Source organism: Schistocerca americana, chromosome 3 (assembly GCF_021461395.2).
Source record: "Schistocerca americana isolate TAMUIC-IGC-003095 chromosome 3, iqSchAmer2.1, whole genome shotgun sequence".
NCBI classification, from domain to species: Eukaryota; Metazoa; Arthropoda; class Insecta; order Orthoptera; family Acrididae; genus Schistocerca; species Schistocerca americana.
In genome coordinates this window covers 115,421,058-115,441,208 of record NC_060121.1, presented here as the reverse complement: position 1 = coordinate 115,441,208, position 20,151 = coordinate 115,421,058, and positions in this window count along the sequence as shown.

The following is a 20,151-nucleotide window of genomic DNA, read 5'->3' as shown; positions in this document are numbered from 1 at the left end:
CATAGGAGTACATTTAGAGGTCATCACCTTAATACAGTTGTTTGGAAGTGTTCCTCATTGCTACAGACTCGTCCTATTTACAAATCCTGCGATATACTGCACATGTTTTTAATTTTTTTTCACCAATAAGGTAACAGCACCTCTTTTTATTTGTGCTACCTGATGCGTGTGGTGAACAGCACCTTCAAGCAATGGTCAACACCAGAACAGTAAATCATGTACACGACTACAAAATGAAGAAACAATGATTTTCGAAACGGATCACCGAGACATCCGCTACCCTTTCGATGGGAAGATGAGATTAACTGTACTGTAACATTTGAATAATTGTTGGAAGCGCTCTACAATAGCGCAGACTCTTCCCGTTTCCATATGTTGTGATGTCTTCCACATTTCTGTCAATGAGAAACATCGCATCCGTATTTTATTTCTACCAGCTTGTGGTGCGGTAGCTGCACAGTGGTGTTTTAGCTGTACAGTTTATGGCATGCGATTTTCAGTTTTCAGTGAGAGCCAGGGGATCGAAACATGTTAATGTCAGGTTATCAGCAGCTGACAAGGGTCTCTAAGTCATGGTAGAGAAACAAAGTGTATGTCGGTGTACATTGATTGGATGTGTTACAACCGAAAAAAAATATATTAAACTGCTTATGAAGGAGCAATACAGGAACCCTTTCATGTGATTGATAGTCTGTTGCCGGCCGGGGTGGTCTAGCGGTTCTAGGCGCGCAGTCCGGAACCGCGCTACTGCTACGGTCGCAGGTTCGAATCCTGCCTCGGGCATGGATGTGTGTGATGTCCTTAGGTTAGTTAGGTTTAAGTAGTTCTAAGTTCTAGGGGACTGATGACCACAGTAGTTAAGTCCCATAGTGCTCAGAGCCATTTGATAGTCTGTTATGGTCATCCGACACTACAGGTGATGAAACTTTACACCGGTCTGTGGAAGCGTCTTTGATCATGAACCACCTGCTCCAATGAACCAAAACCCGTGTATTTAATAGGATCGCCTCATTTGTTTGGGTGACAGGCATGAATGCGCCCTGAGAGACACAGATCTCCTTAGGACTAGCTGTATGTAGCCTTGTATGATGTATAGTCTTCCTAATTTTCCCAACAAGAAACACCACTGTAACTGCTTGTACTGTCTCTCCTACTTCCTCGTGTTGCAGGGGAAAGCTTCTTTTGGCGCTGGTCTTACGCACTGAACACGGCTGGTGGAGATATGACATCATGGTCCCATTTCTACCGAGTGGTCAACAGGTGCTCCTATTGCATTAACTCTCCTCGTTCTGTTTCCCTACAGGATGCAGAAGGTCTTAGATATAGCGCTCTCTGAATTCCATGCAGGTCAGAAAAATTTTAGTGATCACATAGACTAAGCTGCATGGATAGTGGTGGCATAGACTTAGGTCCAGAGGGACTGTCTCAAAAACAGCGCTGGAGTTTCTGTCGTATGGGATCCTTAGCAGGTAGGTTTGAGAAAGGTGAGAAAGGTGACTCATTTCGAGATATGAGGTTTGTTGTGACTTGGCAAGACAGCCAAGTCACTATGAGAGGAAGCCGAAAGGCACGCGCTTAAGGGGCTCCGGAAAGGCTCAAAATCATGAAAAGTTCAATTTTTACTTTTTTGCGTTTTCTGAATCTGCAGACTATTACCTTTTAATAGATATATAATTTATTCAATTCCGAAGACTACAACTATTTTTAAATTTTTTTTGAAATGTGTTCTACATGGGCGTGACCCACTGTGGAGCTGTTAAACTGCTGTCAAATGGTGTTATTATTAACGTCCGTGTTCATCAGGTACATTTTAGTGATGTGAGATAAAGTATGTGTTGTGGCTAACCTGTGATGGTTCAATATATATCGCTGGTGTGATTGTCGATTGTTTCATGTTTATTTACTCTGTCGTTATCTCGAAAATATTCGTAATTAATTCTGTTTCTTGAGTCTCTGTTTTGTTGAAGTATAATAATGAGTAAAAGTAAAGTTATTAGAAATCCTCTGAAGGCTTTTAAGAAAAGGAGAAATGTTGGAAAGCCAAAGGTATGTGTTATTACTGTAAACAATAAAGACGATAACCAAGTGAGTGAACCTAACCTCTCAAGTACACCTGCCCATAGCAGTCAAAGTGGGAAAGAAAATACTTCACAGAAGAAGCTTGGTTCAATGAGTGAAAACTATGAATGTTTTATGGGCGAATCGGATGTGAATAAAATATTTGATATGTCGGTTCTCAAAGTTTCAAATGGTTCAAATGGCTCTGAGCACTATGGGACTCAACTGCTGAGGTCATTAGTCCCCTAGAACTTAGAACTAGTTAAACCTAACTAACCTAAGGACATCACAAACATCCATGCCCGAGGCAGGATTCGAACCTGCGACCGTAGCGGTCTTGCGGTTCCAGACTGCAGCGCCTTTAACCGCACGGCCACTTCGGCCGGCCGGTTCTCAAAGGAATTTTTTCAAACTGTGTAAGATGTATTCATTGTAGTGAAGCTGGTCTGGAACTCTCCATAATAAAGCACGTAGGACTTGCTAGTGAAATACAACTGAAATGTGATAAGTGTTCATACATGACCACCTTTTGGAACAGTGTTGCAGTAACTGCAACTGAAGAAAATGGTAGCAAAATCTACGAGCACAACAACGAGCGATGCTTGCTTTAGACAAGGAACGCCTTCGGGCTGCAGACAGGGCTGTAAAGAGTCTAGAAATACAAGCAAGAGTAAACAGGAGGAGGAACAAGAGGAAGCTGGAGGAGGAGTTTGCAGAGGATGAAGATAATCCATCCTATGGACCTGGAATGCACTAAAAAGTTAATCCAATCTTTGTCGCTCGACTCCCAAAACTTTTATTTTCTCATACTAATTACATGTTTTCTAAGGATCTTCCAAACATATTTGTTTCAAACTTTCAGTAAATGTTACGCAGTACCTTCTGCATAATTTAACACAGCCTTTTTCCAAAAAGCTGTATATTTTTGAATATATAAATAAAAAATTGCAAAAAAATGTTGTGAATTTTCATTACAATTGAAAAAAAATCATCTTTAATAACTGAACTAAAATTTTGTAAAATCCCTGTGTTAAGTTGTAGCCCATATTCCAATAAATAATCTGTAAAATGTTCAACTTCCTACCTCAAATACTTTGTGAGGAAAGATGTAATTTATAAGCGTTATTTTAACATTGCAAGTATAGGGCGTTCCGGAGCCCCTTAAGCTCACGCAGGCTGGCGCGAGGTCTGGAACAGTTAAGGGCATTAATAGTAGCAAATAAAGTACGTAGTGGATATAATACTTAACTTTAATCCATAATTGTAGAACATCTCTCTTGACGGTACATGTTATAACCACAATATAAAATAATATCAAATGCTATGGCGCCTTGCTAGGTCGTAGCAAATGACGTAGCTGAAGGCTATGCTAACTATCGTCTCGGCAAATGAGAGCGTAGTTGTCAGTGATCCATCTCTGGCTAAGTCGGCTGTACAACTGGGGCGAGTGCTAGTACGTCTCTCTAGACCTGCCGTGTTGTGGCGCTCGGTCTGCAATCACTGACAGTGGCGACACGCGGGTCCGACGTATACTAACGGACCGCGGCCGATTTAAAGGCTATCACCTAGCACGTGTGGTGTCTGGCGGTGACACCACAAGGTTGACACGAATATGATTCACCAGTGGCTGTAATAATTAAAAGATGTCTCAACAGGATCCAACGCAAGTAAGTGATTGAATGGATAGACTTTATTCAAAATCGGTGACAAAATTTATTTTAGAGAGCGTAACACTATCAGCGGCTCGTGTGTGTACCTGTAGACTCAAGACCGCATTGTATCCAGGGTGACGGTAACGTGGTCAAGACGATCATGTTTTTAATACCACGGTCCTTACGTGAAATGTATCTTGTGGGCTGTAGAATCACTCTGTGGTCAGCTTTAGATGTCATTTCATAATAGTGTTCCTCGAAAAGAACATCGTGTTCACTCCACATATTCCCATTTGACCCACCTGGTGGGTGTAATCCGACTACAGAGAACAAAAACAAAAACAAAAGTTACTAACCATGCAAAGTGACTCTCATGATCAATTTAATTTCAAAATAACAAGGACACCTGCGGTGACAGGAAGTTTTCGCATCGAAATAATCAAAACCTTTTTTTCCTGATTTTATCCATGGTGGGTATGTCTCTGCTGATCATTTGTGATCGGTGGTGGTACACTTTGCTGGACGTCACATAATAATCAGATGCGAGTGCAGTCGAACGTAAAAAACTACATCGATTTTGCTCATAAAACTAAATGAAAATGGACTTTGTCTATTATTATCATCGCAAACGTTTTCATTTTCTTTTTTTAATAGTTGTTTTATTATAGGAGTCAAGTTGATGTTAAACAGACCATCACAGAACGGCGGGCGACTTTCCTACGAGACGTGCCTCCCCGCAGGTCCCAGCTGGAGCGTCCTACGTGACGTTAAACAAAAGTGTTTCCATCACTAAGGCGTTGAGAACCTGTCTAGTTTGTGACAGCTCGTCGCTGCAGGTGCGCCCCCTGACCATTAGCGGTGGCTGTGTCGTTGTACTTTAGATGACCAAGATGTATTTTGTCCCCTATTGTTTTGTTGACTATACCCACTTTTGTGTTCGTGAAGGACCATCCCCTCAAGGCAGACAGTGGCCAGCTCATATTACGAGGTTGTTAGCAGAGTATCTTCCTCCCACTGTCCATCGGCCTTGTAGGTGGTTGGAGGGAGGGAGTGGAGCGGGCCTCGGGTTTCGGCAGTTTGTGATTGTACATCGTGGAGAGTGCACGTTCAACTGCCGCCTCCTTTGGAGTCTTTTAGCACGACTTTTTACCCCCGTACATGTGCTGCATTGTTGTTGTTGTTGTGCTCTTCAGTCCTGAGACTGGTTTGATGCAACTCTCCATGCTACTCTATCCTGTGCAAGCTTCTTCATCTCCCAGTACCTACTGCAACCTTCATCCTTCTGAATCTGCTTAGAGTATTGATCTCTTGGTCTCCCTCTACGATTTTTACCCTCCACGCTGCCCTCCAATGCTAAATTTGTGATCCCTTGATGCCTCAAAACATGTCCTACCAACCGATCCCTTCTTCTAGTCAAGTTGTGCCACAAACTTCTCTTCTTCCCAATCCTATTCAATACCTCCTCATTAGTTACGTGATCTACCCACCTTATCTTCAGCATTCTTCTGTAGCACCACATTTCGAAAGCTTCTATTCTCTTCTTGTCCAAACTGGTTATCGTCCATGTTTCACTTCCATACATGGCTACACTCTATACAAATACTTTCAGAAACGACTTCCTGACACTTAAATCTATACTCGATGTTAACAAATTTCTTTTCTTCAGAAACGATTTCCTTGCCATTGCCAGTCTACATTTTATATCCTCTCTACTTCGACCGTCATCAGTTATTATGACGTGTTGAATATGAGTGCTGGTTTTTTCACAACAATTTCAAAGTGTAATTACAACTGTGACGCATTTTTCCCATCAGCTGTATTAGCTGGGCTGTAGGGTGATTTTTTAGTAGGTGTCTGCAGCGAACTCTGACGTCAAACAGTAACAGATACTGTATGCTTGCAGGTAATACACTTTTTAAACTTCTCTCTGTCCAACACCAGCATCTACTCAGTTGAACATATGTCCCACCAAAAAGAATATAGTACCTTACACCTCAGCCTTTTTCCCGCCAGCTTGTAGGTGTAGGGTAGAATTTGAAGGTTTCTGTCGCAGGTTTCGAGCAGTATAGCGAAACTTTTTCCCAGCAGGATAACACCAGTTCTATGGTATCATCAGTTTTTGCGCTGTATTGCAATTTTATGCCGTCCTTGTGCATCACTATGCGTATAGTTGTGTAATTATGACCGATGTTTGTGATTAATTACGTAATTGGATCGATATTTGCGTCAGTTTCCTGGCCAAATAAAGAAAGTACACTAACCTAACCTTCCTCTCCCGCATCGGGACAGTTACCATGTGTTAGGGGGTGCACTTAGTCTTTCCATCCAATAGAATCAGGGTTCGAGTCGCTGATACACTGCTTTTCTTACGCGCACTGAGTGTTTTTGCCCTGCATTATTTTCGAGTGTTTGGCGCTGTGAGCGTTTTTACATAGCGTTACACATGTTTTATTTCGGTGAGCTACGAGTAGTTTTGCGCATCTGTATGCTGTGCAATGCATTATTTTGGTAATTTACGAGTGTTATTTTGTGTCTGTACATCAATGTACTGCATATTGTGACCCCAAGCACGTCAGGGCGAGTGTTTTGTATCAGTGTAATAAATAAACTACATGAAATCCATTCCTAAATAAGTTATTCCAAAAATAAATAAAATACACTGCTTCCTCTCTCCAGCAGCCCAGAACAGGCTGAGTCCTTTTCCTACCATTTTTAATTTCCTGTTTATTCCAAACGTCTTGGTGATTTAATTGTTTTTTTGGGGGGGAGGGTGCAGTTATGGGTCTCACCCAAGAGGACCAGGGTTCGAGTACCGGAAATGGCACCATCATTTTTAATTTCCTGCCAATTCCTGGGTGGAGTGTGGGATGGGCACATCAGCACAGCGCTGGGACAAAGAAATTCTCACGAAAACTTTAAATTCCTGCCCAAATTTGAAATTCTCGCCAAAATCGAAATTCTCGCCAATAGAGTAGGTTGGTGGGAAGGGTGGGGTTGGGCGATGGGGGATGGGGAAGGGGGACGAGGGGTGGGCCACACGTGCAGCTGAGAAAAACACGTGACGTCGTCTGGGTATGGGGGTGGTTGTGGTAGGGGGCTTGGATGGGCGGGAGTGATAAATTGATTAATTCAATTATTTTGCATATCAATTTGATATCAAAATTGCGCTGAAATCCTCATCTCCCTATTGGAGCTGTGGATAAATGCACTTGCTTACTACAGAAAGATGGATGGAAAAAGGACTAGAAGAACGTAACAGTAACTGCAAAAGTGAAGAAACAGAGAGGTCAGGAGTAGTATGGCTATGTATGTTGTGACCAACTTCGCTTATATGTGTGATGTCGCGTGACTGAGGTCAATCACTTGTCTGTGCCTAAGGCACGCCCTCTTAAGAATGACTTCATTATTGTGACCTCAAAGCTATGCCTCTTTTTCATAGACGTCATTAAGATACTGGATTTGTGGGTAATTTAAAAATTAAATATGCCGGTAAATTTAAACATTAAAGATGGTAGAAAGTGGTAACCTAAAAAATTTAATTTTGTACTATGAATTTCATCTCACATTGCATAACGTTCACTCCGTTTCCATACTTAATGTACTCTCTTACCAGTGAAATTTATCACACGTCTAACTCATCAGTAAATCTCGTCTCTGTCTTTACCAATGGACTAATGTTTTTACTAAAGTACTTTATGATTTTGTCATCAGTATATTTCATGTTTTAAAATTATCGCTAAGTTTTTATGTCGGTCTTTGTAATGTATTACAGAGGAAATGGAAAATAAAAAAATACACTTGTTCTAAGGCTGTTTCGACTTCACTGTGGAAACTTCGATGCGAAGCCTTTACACAGCCTCCATATAGTCCGAATCTCTCCCCATGCGATTTCCGTAATTTTGGAGCCCCGAAGAAAGACAACCATGGCCGTCGGTTTGGTTCTGATGAAGCATGCCTGGGCACAAGTATGGTTCTGCCAGCAACCACATTTTTCCATAAAGACATTGACCATCTTATCTCACAGTGCGATAAATGCATCAACAATTATGGCTATAGCTTTAGAAATAATGAACATTTTTCTTACTGTCTTCCATCTGTCTCGTTTTCCTTTGACTGCCCTTTACAGAAAGGAGAAAACCATGAATTCTATAAACGTGATGCAAACATCAGCGACCAGAGGTACAGAACACAGGAAGATCGAAATCTGGAAAAGATCACTGTCATTGATATAAATGTTGTAGAATATCTGGAGTACTGAGCCGTAACTGTATTCTGCCTATGTTCTTAAGATTCCTACACTTTTCTTAAGCTTCATGACGTTTATTTCGATGATCATGAGCAGCAACTCGCCAATGTCTATTTTTTTTATTGCTACGGTATTTGCATACCACAATTCTCCCCAACGCCACCGTGGACGGACAGCACTGCAGACGTGTCAACGGATGAGGAGGTCGTCATATCCCTGTCCAACCCACATTTCGCCACCTCTATGGACGCCTTTGCGATGACGGTCAGAACCGCGAAGCCCAGCGTTGGAATCACATGAATTTGTAGTGAGTGTGCGGGTACAACCTTTCACACACATCGTTGTTCAGAATTGACACGAAAAGGTCTCAGAAAGGTCTCAGGAAGTGGCATAGTGAGCATCAATGAAACCACCACTTCCATTGGGACGTTGATTCACTGTCGAAAACGCCAATTCGTAGTGCTCTGAGAGTTCGTGAGAGCGTTCGACACTGCTGACACGGCCTAGATGATTCAGCCCTCCTCTGAAGCCATCTTAAGCAGCGCGACCGCAATTTTTGCTGTGGCGAATAAGGTGGAACCACTACGGAACGATCAATACCAGGCCGGGCGGTGGGGCCGAGAGGTTCTAGGCGCTTCAGTCTGGAACCGCGCGACCCCCACGGTCGCAGGTTCGAATCCTGCCTCGGGCATGGATGTGTGTGATGTCCGTAGGTTAGTTAGGTTTAAGTAGTTCTAAGTTCTAGGGGACTGATGACCTCAGATGTTAAGTCCCATAGTGCTCAGAGCCATTTGAACCATTTTTGATCAATACCAACCGACGAAATATGAACGAAATACAAAGCAACAGTGTGCTTTGCTTTTTCAGAACTTCTGTTTCGCGTCCTCTTGTGACGGCGGAGATTAAGGATGGAAGTGGCGGTGCGACATTGACACAGAGTGTGAAGGGCCCCTCTGTGACCAACCAGTTCGACAATGGTCTCAGTGCCACCGCCACCTTTGTTGAAATGTGTGCGAATTCCTAAGGGACCAACTGCTGAGGTCATCAGTTGCTACTTGTGCTAAGAACAACACACACACCCATGCCCAAGGGAGGACTCGAACCTCCGGCGGGAGGAGCCGCGCAGTCCGTGACATGGTGCCTCAAACCGCACGGCCACTCCGCGTTGCAGCTCACGTTTGTTAAGCGCCTTAAAGTACCTGTACAGGCACAATACATGATGACAGTGCTAGGTATCTGCATACGATCGACGCCGCTGTTCTTGCGTCTACTAATAGACATGCAGAATGCGAAGGGCGTCAAGGGATTGCCTGCTTGCAGGCGCCTAGGACTGCCGTTATGGGCTGTCTCTGTACAGGAACATTTTGTAAGTGCTCAAACATGGGCGGGTAACACTAAGGACATTGCCGAAGTGGGTGATCATGGAGAGTCCGTTGTTGTTTGGTTGACGGATATATCGATGTTGCGCACCACCTCCCTCCCTCATCTCCTGTCTTCGTTATATCACATTCAAATTTCGTTAAACAGTTTCGATCGGTATACCCTGTACAGTACTAGAAAAATAGCGATCTCACTGCACTATCAAGGCGCCTGGTTATGTTCAGCGGGGTTTCAGCCCCATGATGTCGTTAGGGATGGGTTGAATCGTCCGGAGGGTGTCAGTAGAATCACTGGTTGTCAAGAACGTCGTACTGTCGCTTAGCGCACTGTGGACTGTCGTTTTCGACCGCGAAATGTGTTTTCATTGACGTCCTTTATGCCACGCCTTGATGCCTTTTCATGTCGATTCTGAGCGGCGTTATGTCTGAAATGCTTTAGTCTACCACTAAAAATAATTTGAACGCTGAGTTTCGCAGTTCTGACTACCATCGCAAAGCCGTCCAAAACGGGGCCCAAATGTGGAGTGGGAGATGTGTGGCAATCTTTACATCGTGTGACATGTCCACGGCGGCGTGCTTCCACATCGGCGGCGAGCAGAAATACCAATGTCAGATATTAACCTACCTTACACGTCACACGAGCTTACGAGCTCTGCCATAGTTTCCGGATATGTCGAAACTTTCCTGTCGCGGAGTCCGAGGGTGACGTAGCCGAGCCCAAGGGTGACGTTGCATAGCTAAAGAGGGGGGCTGTAGGTATCTGCGATTCAAATTTCAAACTTATTCGTCGCAACCGGAGACAATTTCATTGTTCCGAAAAAATTATTCTTTAATTGTGTTCTGCAGCGTACTATACACTGATTCATAACCGTGTTGGTCTTATCAGTTTACGGAAGGACTGCTTTTAAGCGATGTATTCAAAATCACGTCCTACTGTTCTGGGAGTGCTATGTGTCCATTATCTGTTAACGACATATATATTGCAGGAAGCAATTCGCTTACTTGAAAAAGAACGCAAACACAAAGCCGGAATAATCTTTTTGATGCTAACTTTTTCCTTTGTGGAATGAAAATGCGGGAGAGCTGCACTCAATTTCACTATTATATTTCGTCATTTCGCGGCCACACGTTGATGCGCAGAATGTTTGAGACTGCTGACGGGCCATTAGACTTTGGGAAAAATATCATCCACTCAATTCTGAAGATAGCAACGACAGATAAGTGCGACAACTATCGCACAATCGGATTAACAGCTGATGCACCCAAGTTGCTGACAAGAATAATGTACAGAAGAATGGAAAAGAAGAATGAAAAAATGTTAGATGACGATCAGTTTGGCTTTAGAAACGATAAAAGCACAAGAGAGGCTGTTCTGACGTTGCGGTTGGTAATGGAAAGAATAGTGAAAACCAGTGCAGCCAACTTCATAGAATTTATCGACCTGGAAAAAGCGTTCGAAAATGTACAATGGCGTAAGATTTTCGACTTTCTAAGAGAAGCTTTAGGATGCAAAACATACAAAACACAAGAGGGGAAAATAAGAGTGGAAAACCAATGGGAAGTACTTGCATTAACAAGGGTGTAAGACAGGAATATAGTCTTTCGCCCCTACTGTTCAATCTGTACATCGAAGAGGCAGTGGCAGAAATACAAAAAATGGTTCAAGAGTGGGATTAAAACTCAAGGTGAAGAATATCAGTGACAAGATTCGCTGGTGACGTAGCTATCCTTAGTGAAAGTGAAGAATTACAGGATCTGTTAGATGGATTGAACAGTTTGACAAGTACAGAAATGGACTTAGAATAAGTCGGGAAAGGACGAATGTAATGATCACGAAGTAGACGGAGTTGAGGTATTCAGCTACCTGGAAGCAAAATTACCGATGCCCGGGTTCAATTCGCGGCCGGGTCGGAGGTTTACTCAGCTCGGGGTTGGGTGTTTGTTGTCCTTACCGTCGTACCATCATAACTGACACGAAAATCGCCTGCATGGCGCCAAATCTTCGTCTCATGATAAGGCTTCTGTTGTTGTGGTCTTCAGTCCAGAGACTGGTTTGATGCAGCTCTCCATGCTACTCTATCCTGTGCAAGGTTCTTCATCTCCCAGTACCTACTGGAACTTACATTCTTCTGAATCTGTTTAGTGTATTCATCTCTTGGTCTCCCTCTACGATTTTACCCTCCACGCTGCCCTCCAATACTAAATTGGTGATCCCTTGATGCCCTACCAACCGATCCCTTCTTCTAGTCAAGTTGTGCCACAAATTTCTCTTCTCTCCAATTCCATTTAATACCTCCTCATTAGTTATGTGATCTACCCATCTAATCTTCACCATTCTTCTGTAGCACCACATTTCGAAAGTTTCTATTCTCTCCTTGTCCAAACTATTTATCGTCCATGTTTCACTTCCATACATGGCTACACTCCATACAAATACTTTCAGAAACGACTTCCTGATACTGAAATCTATACTCGATGTTAACAAATTTCTCTTCTTCAGAAACGGTTTCCTTGCCATTGCCAGTCTACGTTTTATATCCTCTCTACTTCGACCATCATCAGTTACTTTGATCCCCAAATAGCAATACTCGTTTACTACTTTAAGGGTTTTATTTCCTAATGTAATTGCCGCAGCATCAACCGATTTAATTCGACTACATTATATTATCTTCGTTTTGCTTTTGTTGATGTTGATCCTATAGGCTGAACCGTAATGAATTTTCTGAATTGAAGTAACATACTGCCGTATCGTCTTTCCAGATGAGATTAGCTGCATGTGCGGGTCCTGAAAGCCAATTTTTTTTTAAATAAAAGAAAGCCGATGACGGACGAAGCAAACAAAGATTTTAATTTGAGGAAGATATTTTGAGGAGATACATATGGAGCAGAGAATTATCTGGAAGTGAGATGTGGACTGTAGGGAAACAGGAGAATAAGGGAATCGAAGGATATGAGATGTGGTGCGACAGAACAACTTTGCAGAGTGGGTGGAGTGATATGGTAAGGAATGGCGATGTTCTCCTCAGAATTGGCGAGGAAAGGAATATATTGAGAACACCGACAGGAATCAGGGACAGGATGATAGGATACCTGTTAAGATATGAGGTAATAACTGCCATGGTGTTAGACGGGATTTTTGAGGGCGAAAAATGTAGAGGAAAACAGAGACTGAATGGTTCAAATGGCTCTGAGCACTATGGGACTTAACTTCTGAAGTCATCAGTCCCCCTAGAACTTAGAACTACTTAAACCCAACTAAGCTAAGGACAGCACACACATCCGTGCCCGAGGCAGGATTCGAACCTGCGACCGTAGCGGTCACGCGGTTCCAGACTGAAGCGCCTAGAACCGCACGGCCACCCCGGCCGGCACAGAGACTGAAATGCAGCCAGCAACTGATTCAGGACAAAGGTTGCAAGTGCTGCTCTGAGATGAAAATTTTGGCGATGGAGCGGGATTCGTGGCGGGCCGCATCAAAACAGTAGACTAATGACTGAAAAACAGAAAATAAAAAAAAACTGATACCCATGATGTGGACACCTCTAGCGCAGAAACACTGTCCTATCGTAATACCGGGAAACAGTGGCTGATAAAGTTGCTGAAGATGTGGCAACATTCGCGTGGCTGGCAAGTTTGCCGCACAACGTTGTCGATCTGTATGTCAGCAATTTGCAATTCGATGGGGTCGCATAAACGTACCGTAATATAGTGCGTTGACTCTGCACGCGGTCGCCAGAGGATTCTGTCAAAACACTAAGGGAGCTGCGAGAGGGCAGACGAGTAGGAGCGTTCACAGTGGTACCATTGCTTCATTCGATTGTAATGCCGAAGCAAGCCGGCGGCGGCCGCGTGACTAATCACGTTTTGCCAGATGTGCAGAGAGAGGCGATGAAGGCATCGGGCGCTGGCAGGCGGGGCATTGACGCGGAGCCGTCATTACGCGGCCGTACAAGGAGCCTGCGACGTATTAGGGCAGCGGCGACCGCTGGGCGCGGCCCAGAGGAGGCAGGCCGGCTGCTGCAGGCGGTGGCGGCGGGCATTAATAACGCGGCGCCGCGCCGCGCAGGCCAGCTCTGGCTGCCGCTGTGGTGACGGTCCGACCGATGCGATCGCGCCCGCCGTCACTCAGCGCTCGCCGCCGCTCCACAATGCCGTAATTAATAACGCCGGCAGCGCGGCGCACGAATTAAAAGACCAGCCGGCCGATCAGACGCGGCCTGCTTTGCGGCAGCGCTCATTAGCGCACCGCTGCTTACGTCACCGCCCGCTGATCGCCGCCCCATGCGGATGGGCTTCTCACGCCTGGCACAAATCGAGACGCGCGTAGCGTCACACAGGTTCACATGGGACGACGCAGACAGGGATGCGACGGGGACGCGACACGCGTCTGCCCCAGGCTGCCCGGCGTTGTGGTTGTGGCACAGTTCCACGCTAACACTACAGCACCGTGCACTCAAATTCCTCGTCATTTAGTAGTACAAGGTGATTCAAAAAGAATACCACAACTTTAAAAATGTGTATTTAATGGAAGGAACATAATATAACCTTCTGTTATACATCATTACAAAGAGTATTTAAAAAGGTTTTTTTTTTTCACTCAAAAACAAGTTCAGAGATGTTCAATATGGCCCCCTCCAGACACACGAGCAATATCAACCCGATACTCCAACTCGTTCCACACTCTCTGTAGCATATCAGGCGTAACAGTTTGGATAGCTGCTGTTATTTCTCGTTTCAAATCATCAATGGTGGCTGGGAGAGGTGGCCGAAACACCATATCCTTAACATACCCCCATAATGACAAATGGCTGGGGGTAAGATCAGGGCTTCTTGTAGGCCAGTGATGAAGTGCTCTGTCACGGGCTGCCTGGCGGCCGATCCATCGCCTCGGGTAGTTGACGTTCAGGTAGTTACGGACAGATAAGTGCCAATGTGGTGGCGCTCCATCCTGCTGAAATATGAATTGTTGTGCTTCTTGTTCGAGCTGAGGGAACAGCCAATTCTCTAACATCTCCAGATACTGTAGTCCAGTTACTGTAGCACCTTCGAAGAAAAAGGGACCAAAAACTTTATTGGCTGAAATGGCACAGAAAACGTTCACCTTAGGCGAGTCACGTTCATACTGAGTTGTTTCCCGCGGATTCTCAGTGCCCCATATACAGACATTGTGACGGTTGACTTTCCCGTTAGTGTGGGAAGTTACTTCATCACAAAACACAATCTTTGAAACGAAAGATTCATCTGTTTCCATTTGAGCAAGGATAAAATCACAGAAATCGATTCTTTTAATCTTATCAGCTGCAGACAGTGCTTGAACCAATTTCAGACGATAAGGTTTCATAACTAACCTTTTTCGTAGGACTCTCCATACAGTTGATTGTGGAATTTGCAGCTCTCTGCTAGCTCTGCGAGTCGATTTTCCTGGGCTGCGAACAAATGCTTGCTGGATGCATGCTACATTTTCATCACTCGTTCTCGGCCGTCCAGAACTTTTCCCTTTGCACAAACACCCATTCTCTGTAAACTATTTATACCAACGTTTAATACACCACCTATCAGGAGGTTTAACACCATACTTCGTTCGAAATGCACGCTGAACAACTGTCGTCGATTCACTTCTGCCGTACTCAATAACACAAAACGCTTTCTGTTGAGCGATCGCCATCTTAGCATCAACTGACGCTGACGCCTAGTCAACAGCGTCTCAAGCGAACAAATGTACAACTAAATGAAACTTTATAGCTCCCTTAATTCGCCGACAGATAGTGCTTAGCTCTGCCTTTTGTCGTTGCAGAGTTTTAAATTCCTAAAGTTGTGGTATTCTTTTTGAATCACCCTGTATTTCGTTTTTCTACATTTAAGCACTACATCTTTTTCCATTTGTGAATTATATTTTTCAGTTACTTATATACACATATCATACAATGTAAGCTTTCACGGCCGGTATTGTCTTCACTTAAAACTTCCGGGCTGATAAGCCGTGGTCGAAGTATAAAACTGTCCCCTGACGTTTTGTCTCCGACTGCGGGAGACATCCTCGGAGGTACAGCGGCGAACTCCGAAGAGAACTCGAGGATGCGCTGATTAGATAGGCAGTACAGAGGGCGCCACTGTCGATCGCGTGGCGTCGGCTATGAGATCGTCACGCTTGCGGTTCAACGCTGACATCCAAATTTTATCCAGTTTAACACCTTCGTCTTTCCTGTTAAAATTATTACGGTGTTTATCAATCTCGATAGCCTCTCTATACAAGCGTGCATAATAATGCGAGGATTTTGATATGACGCTCGTCTCGCCGAATTTTATTTCATGATCGCCTTCCTGGTAAACATGTTCCGCTTCGGCCGGTTTATCCGTGTGACGCAGGCGGCAATTCCTCTTATGTTCAACAAGACGGGTGTTCACACTTCTCTTTGTGGTGCCGATATAAACCTGTCCACAACTACAAGGAGTTTTATATACCCCCGGTGTAGCCAAAGGGTGTCGGGCATCTTTTGCCGATCTTAAAAATTCTTTTATTTTCCTGGTGGGTCTGAAAATAGTTTCCACCCCATACTTGCTTAAAACTTTCCCAGTGCGATCTGTGACCTTACTAATGAACGGAAGAAAACTTTGCCCTTGGGCGACTGTTGTTCGTCGTTACTCCTGATTCTCTGCCTAGAGCGAAGTGCTCGAACTATATCCTTGCTAGAATACATCGTTTTTTGATTCGTCTTTTCTTTTGTTAAGATTAATGCACAGTTCAGTGACTGGTGAGCTATTCGCCACTGGTATGACATCCTCTGCCTGCACTATGTTTTCAGATTGCAAGAAGAGGCCGGCCGGAGTGGCCGTGCGGTTCTGGGCGCTACAGTCTGGAACCGGGCGACCGCTACGGTCGCAGGTTCGAATCCTGCCTCGGGCATGGATGTGTGTGATGTCCTTAGGTTAATTAGGTTTAATTGGTTCTAAGTTCTAGGCGACTGATGACCTCAGCAGTTAAATCGCATTTGCAAGAAGGGACACACACTCCATCGGGAGCATAGTGAATAAGAAAGTGAGGAAATTTATAAAATCATGCGACCCAGAAGCAAGACAGTAACGTAAAACAAGGCTAAATATGAAGGGCTTATTTCAATAGTGGTACATGTGTCCAGTTTTGTTAATTGTGAGATACAGAGTCCTAAAGTTAAATGAGCGCTGAAAAATCTGCAGTTAAGATACCAGAAATATTCAAGCATATGGCCTCTTGCTAGAGATGAACCTTTCTTTCTGTTTGTTTGTATCATTAATTTCAGAAGTATTATATTCAGAATCGTGGAGGTACTCGACTTGTACCACTATTGAAATAAGCCCTTCATATTTGCTGCCGACAATTCTGGCGTATCTGTACGAAAACGAATAATTTACAAAGATGTGACCCTTTGTGCTCCTGGTAAAAAGCACTCAAGATCTGAAGTACGTATATAAGCTTCACTGTGATTACTTGGTATGAATGTAGTAAGAGACATTATACTAGGTGTATTTGGATATCAGATTTCTACTGCAAGTTAGAAACAGTCGAAAAAAACCTACGAATGACAATGACAATAACTCTTGACGAGGAAAAAGCATTTCAGTGGTAAAATACACCGTTTCAGCATTAATAAAGTAATTATGCACCAGGCTACACAAATGAAGAAGTGGTCGGTATTATTCTGAAAGTATGATCATCCTGAAAGAGGCTGGTGATCTGATGTATGTAATTTGTTGAAATGTACTGCTGACAAAGACAGGCCTACATTCGTGACAATGTTTTTCGAACAGCATTAACTCTTCCCCTCACATAGCACACCTGGCTAACCTTCGCATTCCTGTCGTGTGATTATTCTCATTTACTGACAGTACACAGACCATCGTCTTATGCGATGGATGAATAGTTTATTTTTAACATTGGTAAAGAAAAGAAAGCTGATAGAGGCAGAGGTGGCACACAGTGAGCTTTATGACGCTTTTTGCGACGAGGCTTTGAAAATATTAAGATACCTAGATACTTGGGTGCAACATTTTATAATTCATTAAATAAATAAGTGTTCATCACTTACCTCAGAAATACTGCCAGTTTTTGTTCATTTGCAATTGACTTCTGTACATTGCAACCATTTGAGTCAATGGCGTGCTGTTTGATTCCATGTTCGTCAGAAAACTGCCTTCTAGTTATACTGATCTAATTTGCAATATCAGCATCACTTATCTTAGTAGAAATTTTAAATTGTTCACATCTTTTCGTACCAGACAAAATATATTAATTTGATGATTTAAATTTTTTATTCATTAACGAATAAAGCAACACTTCATCCTCAGCATTCGTATCTGAATCTGATTCAGGAATCAAGTCTAACAATAATAACTCTTTTATTTGTTAATCACACAGTGTCAGTTTGGCAAGCAGTAGGTCACTAACTGGCGACTGGCATGTGCACATACCATCATACGCATCTCAATATGCACAGGACTGCATAACACATGTGGAACGTGCATGTCGTACGGTAAAATCGAGTCACGTCACGTGTGCTATACGCATTTCAGGTTGCACTTAACCTTATGTCTGGGCATGTACTGAGTAGCAGATGACCATATGGTGAGTTTCAGCAGTTGAGATGTGCTGCCTAAGTACCACCACTTAAGGAGAAGGCTGCAGCGCGCTCGTGTGGCATCACGCAGAGCAGGCCAGGATGTCCTACTGACCTATTCTGTATCGTTCGGTCACTCTGCCGATCGGTTGGGTAGGTGATCGTACTGAGTGCCTCCATGCGACTCGACAGTGAGTCAGTCAGGCTCCTGAGGAACCGAGGTGGACCTGTGCTCTGTTGCCATGTATCCTGACTCCAGCCAATCAAAGACAAGTGATCACAGTTGCAGACACGCTCGCCCAACGACTGTACACCCAGTATGGCACATCCCAGGGTGCATGGCAACCCTCATCCAAAGCAAATAGCTGACACAACTACTAGTCACACTATTCCTATTACTGATTTCAAAAAGTATGTATAGAAAAAATGGTTCAAATGGCTCTGAGCACTATGGGACTTAACATCTGTGGTCATCAGTCCCCTAGTACTTAGAACTACTTAAACCTAATTAACCTAAGGACATCACACACATCCATGCCCGAGGCAGGATTCGAACCTGAGACCGTAGCAGTCGCGCGGTTCCAGACTGAAGCGCCTAGAACCGCACGGCCACACCGGCCGGCCAAAGTATGTATACAGTGAACAGTGATGGTCATGTAAGACGTAAGTGGAAATGGAAGAAGAAGACGAGCACATTCCCATATTGCTCTCTGTGGTTGTTAGGAGCTAAAGTAATTATTCGGGCTCTGTCCACATAACAAATGACATCATGTATGGATGAGCGTTTAAAGTTCTTATAAAGTTCCTGTAAAACAGTAGTTTTTAATGTAAGGACGGAGTGTTCACCGTGAAGTTTGAACAACATATATAGTACCTTTGGATAATAAGAATCCTATACCCTCGTGTCTCAAGAAAGGGGACACCAGCCCACAAAACTACATTCATATTGAGAGCCCTCTCAATTTCGTCAGTGCACCCTGTGGTGCTTCGCTAACTCACGCCAGCTGAATTATCATCTCCAACCACTTTCTGATTAGACCCATGTTCCAAGAAGTTAAGAGTTGTCAAAACTCTGAAGAAAAAAATAATCGTTGCATTTCATATCTGGTAAGAACCGCTCAAATGATTTAATCATTTCAGAACTTGCTAAACAAATATACCCTAAGGTGCAAAGGGATGACTGTAGCTCTTTTATGGGCTCTCATTTATGCCTGCAATTCCTCAACCAAATTACGGGCTGTCTGCATATTCAGTCGTTCCTTGCCACAAAGTTGCTCTTGAGCATTTCACGTCCCACAGATAACATTGCCATATCGCATGGCGTCGCACTTGTTGGAGTCACCTTATCCACCTTCATCGCTCTCATCTTCTTCTTAACAGTATCGTCCCCTCCCATGATTCTCAGCTGAAATGCATTTAAATGTTTGAAATTTACTGACCATTGGGAATGCATGTTTCTATGCCAGCATAATAACATTTATGAACTCACTTTCCAATCGGATGCGTCCTGGTGATTCTTCAATGAAACCTAATCATTAAATCCAGAACTATGTATCACTCAATACTTGTAAACTAACAAATTATCTCTGCAGTCAAGGCATACAAAACTGAACGAACGGCCTTATCGACACCTTACCACCTCTCAGTTCAGTAGATGACAAATCGACAGGCGGGCCAATCGTTAACAAGCCTCAGTAGCGTACAAAATAGCAACTACAGCGGCTGAACCGGAAATGACATCACTACCGAGGCTAACCTGCGGAACCGAATGGTATGGACGATAAGGAATAGGGCTACAGGGTTCGCGAGATGCTGGGCTGACAGAGTTGAGGCTCATACCCAGCAGTCATCCTCAAACGAGTTTACAGAATCTGTTCGGTAAAAATATGATACTGGTGACCTCACATTTGCAGTGAGGCAACTCCAGGACCACCTGTGTGAGTTTGAGGGCCTTTCTCGACACAGAAAAGGCGTTTGACAGGATCTGCAGAAGAAAAGTCTAGGAAACAATAGAAAAGAAGGGAGTGGAAAATGAGGCAACAAGCAGAGTGGAGGTGATGTACTGCAGGAGTCCGTGTGGTGTGAAAGTGGGAAATGAAAGGACGGGTTGGTTACAACAAACGAGTGGTGTGAAACAGGGCAGCGCATTATCACCTCTGCTCTTCATTATGGTCTTGGATGAGATAACGACTAGGGTGGCAGAAAAAATGGAGAAGACGAGACGG